Genomic DNA, 6,000 nt, shown 5'->3' with positions numbered 1-6,000 from the left:
TGAAGAATGTGCTATAGTAATCATTAGTAAATTTGGTCATGAGTAACATTCTCTTCTCTAAAGAGAATGGCCTGGATATTGATGCATTTCCATTTCCTATCAGGAAAACAAATCCAGAGTAATAAACCTTAAAACATGTAGCCTAGATTTTAGTATGTGAAAAGCCCTTTGTAAACTGTAAGTAGTGTTCAATGAAAGATATATTTCTGGAAGGTGGTTTAATAAAAACTTTTGCTTATACACAAGGGGTCACAATGTTCAAATGCCTGCTGTGACCAGGTAGATCATAACTTTCAGCAATTCTGGAAAATTCTCAACTATTATCTCTTCGAATGTTTCTTTTCCCTCATTTTTGCTATCTCCTTAAAGAATTCTGATTACATGTATATTAGACCTTCTAATTCTGTCATCCAAGTCTTGTAATCTCTCATATTTTGTATTTGCACTTGGTTGTTTTTTAGGATCTGACTTCTAGTTTGCTAATTCATTCTTGAATTGTGTCCAATCTCCTTTTGCTCTTGAGTTCTTAATGCCTATCATTTCTTTCTTTCTTAGCAGTTTTGTTGGACAATTCTGTATAGTCTCTTGTCTCTTGCTCATACCTACCAGCTTTCATTTCATGAAAAAAGGTTCAAAAGAAGCCAGTCTGTCCCCTGGCCTCTAGGCCTTCATCAGCAGGAAAAGAGAGGGATCCTTGGTGTGACTTGACCTTTAGATAAGATCTTTCCTTCCCTACCCCTCCCATAGGAATTGCCAGGAGAGAAGAGGGAAGCATTGGACTCTCTATGCTCTTGAGAAAGGACTCCACCCTCCACAAGGGTCTTTCCACCACTATCTGCCACAAGGCCATTGCAATTCCATTTTGCCTACATTCCCGTTTATGTCAGGGGCGCCTGGGTGGCTCAGTAGGTTAAGCATTTGACTTCAGCTCAGGTCATGGTCTCCTGGTTCCTGAGTTTGAGCACTGCATCAGGCTTTTTGCTGTCAGCTCAGAGCCCACTTAGGATCCTCTGTCTCCCCCTCTCTGTCTCTCTGCTCCTCCCCCACTCACGCTCTCTCTCTCAAAATAAGCAAAAGAAGCCCAGAACTCTCAGATCATCCTTCATACACAAAGCTAATCCCATGTGGCTCTAAGGACAGAGAGATACCTTCTGCTATAGTATTCTATATCTCTCTCCTAGCTTTTTTCCCCTACCACCTGCCATACTATATATTTTATTAGTCTCCCTCTTCTGAAACCACAACCTCCTTAAGAGTGGGGATATTTGTTTTGTTAACTGCTTTGTCTTCAAAGCTTAGAATATTACCTGAAAAATAGAAGGTATTCAAAAAATATATTTGTCAAGTGAATTAATATTAAACATTCTTATTTTATATTCGGTATCTTGCCATTCCATTTCCAAAGATTTTGCAAGTCTGATTTTTGTTCAGCTGTTGCTGTTAGCTTTTATTTATTTTGATCTTTTTACTTGTGTGGTTTGTGGATTTTTTACTCTCATATTCCTTGGGGGTTTATCTGTAGAAATTCTTTGAGGCATAGATTAAAGTTCATTCATTCACAGATCATTTGTATTTACTTTTACTAGTTGGCTGGGGTAACTCTTTACCCAGGACCAAATTAATATCTCTGCTTGTTTTTGTTTCTGTTGTTTTTTTTTTTTTTTAACTATAAAAGTAGGGTGAGTGGGGTTGCAAACCCATGTGTGTGGATATAAATGATCAAACGACAAATATTTTCTTCAGACAAAACAGAACAATGATATGAGAGTAAGAGGTTTTTACTTGTAAATAGGCTTTACCTGCTAAAAACAGGTCCCTGCTGTCCAGATTTTGTATAGATAATTTATTTAGCTCTTGCAGTGTGGGGAATAAGCTTAGGAATTCCCTGCGCCTGCACTGATGGGTTAACAAGGCATAAAGAATTACAAAGCCATAGGATGCTCACACCCAACTCTTGGCAAACAAGATTATGTGAATAAGGATAGAGAAGAGGGGCAGAGGCCCCCAGCATGAAGGGGCAAAGGCCCCAATACAAAGGTATATGAGGTGAGCAAGATTAGGTATTCAGGGTGAAAACGCCCCCCAATTTAGTACTATAGTAGAAAGCTGCTTTCACAGGAAGGAAGGACCAAATTAGGTAAACAGGTAAATAGGGCTATATACCGCTGCAGGTGAAGTTGCCCAGAGGGGAGCTAATCAACAAAAGAAAGGTGCCTTGTTGACCCTGAGGTTACTTGCTCTGTCTTTCTTGTCCCCTAGACCAGTTTAGGTAAACAGAGGTGGTGCCTCTTGTCTGCTATAAACAACCTCCGGCCCTGCTGCCCCTGTGCCAGGATTTTGTTTTGCATTAACCGAAGCCCCTAACCCTGAATATCTTCAAGACCCCCTTTTCCTCACGTCCATGAGTTAAAGTTCACAGTTTCATTGTCCCTTTGTGCATGTCCATCACCATGTTTGTAAGCCTTCTGATCCTAGTAAAAATGGAGCAACAACCTTCAATTGGGGCTCTTGTCTTTTCCTGGACATTAGCCATCTCTTGCATTTTAATCCTGTGTCCGCTCTCTTGTTGGACAAGAAAGAACTTTAGACTCAGAGTCTATGACATTGCGGTCCATCCAAAAAATTTCAATATTTTTTGAATGTCAGGTGCAGACTTTTTGGTTAAGACCTTGCTTTCTAAAAGGCATTAAGTATAAATACAGTAATCTTGGAGTGTCTTTAGTTAGTCATTTGGGCCACCATAGAGGAAAAAGAAATTAGATTCGTTTCCTCAGCCTTTCTCCACGCTGTAATATTTTCAGCTTACTATTTGCCTGGTCTCAGTAAAAGGTTTCTAATGTCAGATAGGTAGTGTTGTGTACATTGAGTGTTGCATTGGTCTCCCTTTCCGAGGCACGTTTAAGTACATTTCAAGGGATACCGAGCTGTGGTCAGTCTCTCTGCAGGTCATTGCATTTAAAAATAGTCTGGTGACTTTTGCCTCAGATCTCCTAGATAATATTGCAGTAGATGAGAAAATTATTCTCTGTTTCTTTAAATTAGAGTAAAAGATAATTTTCTATTGACTCAGAATTAGAAGGTAGCTTCTAAAATCATTTCCCTTGCTCACCTTCTGAATTCAACCTCATTTTTTTAAAATGAAACTTTTCCTAAAGATGCCCCAGATCTTTGGAGATTAGTTACGAAAACCTTGAAGTTTAATGATTAAATTGCACTGGCCTAGTGCTCTCGGAGTCAATCCCAGCACATTCAGTGTTTGACAGGAAGTGTCTGATGCAAATTCGAAAATTTGCTCCTGAAACTGCTCCTTTTTGCATTTTTGAACTGGGTGGCTCCTCCTGTCTCTAGCTCCAGAGAGGCAAATAAAATTCAGAATGGCATAGCCACGAGGGACCACAGCTTTATGGCATGAATTGTGATGGTGCTTGGGAGTCTCATCCTTCCCCTCGACCTTCCTGTCTCACTTAGAGACCAAGAGGCCAAAGTCCCGTCCGTTCTTTGACTTCTATTCTACTGTGGCTTTGCTCTGCTCTTGACTGAGGTTTATATGCGAGACAGAAAAATATCTGACTTAGAAAGGTGCATTCTTAACTCTGTTTTATTTCTTTAATTCCATAGTATCTTATTTCTATCTGATTCTTTTTATTATTTATAAATCTTGTCTTGAGAATATTGTAAGTTTAGAGGTCAGATCCTCACAGACTGAATGCTGCCAGCGATGATGGAGTGACCTTGCAGGGTTATTTACCTTGAAGAGGTCATCAGGGTGTAAGCCTCTGCTCCTCAGTCTCAAATTTTTGTCAATACTGAGAATGAACCCATTTCAGAGATGAACTCACATTGTCCAAGCTTATAATATGCATAAGGTGATAGATAAACCGAGAATGCTGATATATCATGTGTGTGATCTTGGAAAATTCCACTAGAAAATAAGTTCCACAAAAGGCAGAGAGTCTGTTCTCTGCCATGTCTCCAGTGCTAGTTCAGTGCACAGTGTGATAGGTGCTCAGCAAATATGTGAATGCATGATTTAATCCCTCATTGCCAGTTTTCTCTGTGTAAATCAAGTACCATATATCTCATTGATTGTTTGAGAACTTTGAGAACTAATTTATAAGCACTTAGCATGGTATTTGCCACAAAGTAAGCATTCAGTAAATTTCTCATCAAAGATTGACACCTATTAAGTTTTTATTTTACTTTTTGCTTATTTTACTTGAAATGAAACATCAGTTCTATTTGCTATATATATTTGTTTTACCCCTCACTCATTTGGGGGGAAATTAGTTTGAAATATGAAAATGTATATTGAATGTTCACCGTGTGGGTTACAAATACAATGCTTGTGCCATGTAGGAACCTAATCCAATGAAGGAAATAGACTTACAAAATGACTGTATATAATACAAGACTACATATGGAGCTATAGAAAAAGGCATGGAATAGGGCTGGGGGCATTCTGAGTAAGGGCAGGAGGGTTAAAGGTCTATTTGCTAATAAAACTGTTGCTTATGCTGAATTAGAAAGCAGTAGGAAATATATTCTTGACTCATAAAAGACAAGTGATGGTTTAAAGATGGTACTATTCTTAAAAGGTTATGGTTAATATAAATTTTTTTCATTGTCTCATATTCTAATTCTTTGAAAATTTATAATCTATATAGAGTGTTGCATGGCAATGCAGAATTAATCAGTGTTTAATCAGTTGGAATATTCTGTTTTTCAAACTATTTTAGACAAACACATTTGAAACTGTTCTACCAATAATAATACAGTTCTTTTTTTTTTAAGTTTATTTATTTTGAGAGAGAGAAAGAGAGAGAGAGAGAGAGAGAGAGAGAGAGAGAGAGAGAGAGAACAAGCAGGGGAAGGGCAGGGAGAGGGAGAGAGAGTGAATCCCAAGCAGACTCTGCACAGTGTGGAGTCTGACATGGGGCTTGAACTCATGAACCACGAGATCATGACCTGAGCTGAAACCAAGAGTCAGACGCTTAACTTGCTGAGCCACCCAGGCACCCAAGAATAAGACAGTTCTACCAAGTGACATCCTTTTGTTGTATAAAAACAAAACTAAAAATTAAAAGAGTATACATGTAAATATTTATTTTTTGGTACTTTATAATCACAGTATCCTTGGCACTTGGAGGAGGAGATAGAGACAGAGATAGAAGTAGAGTCTGTTCTCCCCCATGGTCCAGACAGGCATGTTTCCTTGTTGTCCCTTCCTGTACAGCAGCTGTCTATCCTGTTCATCATTATACTGGCCTCCCTTGAGTTTCCAGTTTTATTAGATTTCCCCATTTGGGGTGGACTTTAGTTCAAGCTGATTTCTAACAACCAGTCTTCTGAGATCGTCAGATTTCTCAGGAGTAGCTTGATTTTTTATATGAAATCAGCACTTTTTAAATGTTGCCAATCAATTCCAACTTATTTGTTTTTAAAGTGCTATACAAAAAAAATTTACCAAGGGCCATACATGGGCCTCAGTGTATTAGCTTATAATCTCTGTTCTAAACAGGCTAAGCCATCAACCCATGTGTATTTTATATATACAATGTAGAATACGTTTTGCTAGCATGCATCTGTTAGATACAATATCCACAAATTTGGAAAGTAAAGTCCAATTTCAGATTTCTTTTTATTTTTCTTTATAAATGTACATGTGTCTAGACTTTTGTTGGTTCCGTGAATATGGTCACTATACCTACAATATAAGGAAATGTAGGGCACAGTCCCTGCCCTCAAAGAATTTTTACATCCTGTGCAGTATAGAATGTGAGATGGATTGAAGCATCAAGAGATTTAAAGAAAGAAGAACACCCAAGAATTTACTAGCTCAGTCTGGGTCTGCTTTCAAGGAGCCAGAGGGAGAATGGGTGTGATGGCACTAGAATGAAAGGGTCAGATATCTGATGTTTGCAGGAAGTTGTGACAAGAATTGATAACTGAATAGACGTAGTGTAAGAATAAATGAGAAATTGTATTTGTTCTTCTGTAATT

The sequence above is a fragment of the Herpailurus yagouaroundi genome, unplaced genomic scaffold (genome assembly GCF_014898765.1).
Source record: "Herpailurus yagouaroundi ecotype Mexico unplaced genomic scaffold, PumYag 77, whole genome shotgun sequence".
Lineage (NCBI taxonomy): Eukaryota > Metazoa > Chordata > Mammalia > Carnivora > Felidae > Herpailurus > Herpailurus yagouaroundi.
The sequence above is the reverse complement of the archived record's forward strand: the minus strand, read 5'-3'. Positions refer to the sequence as shown.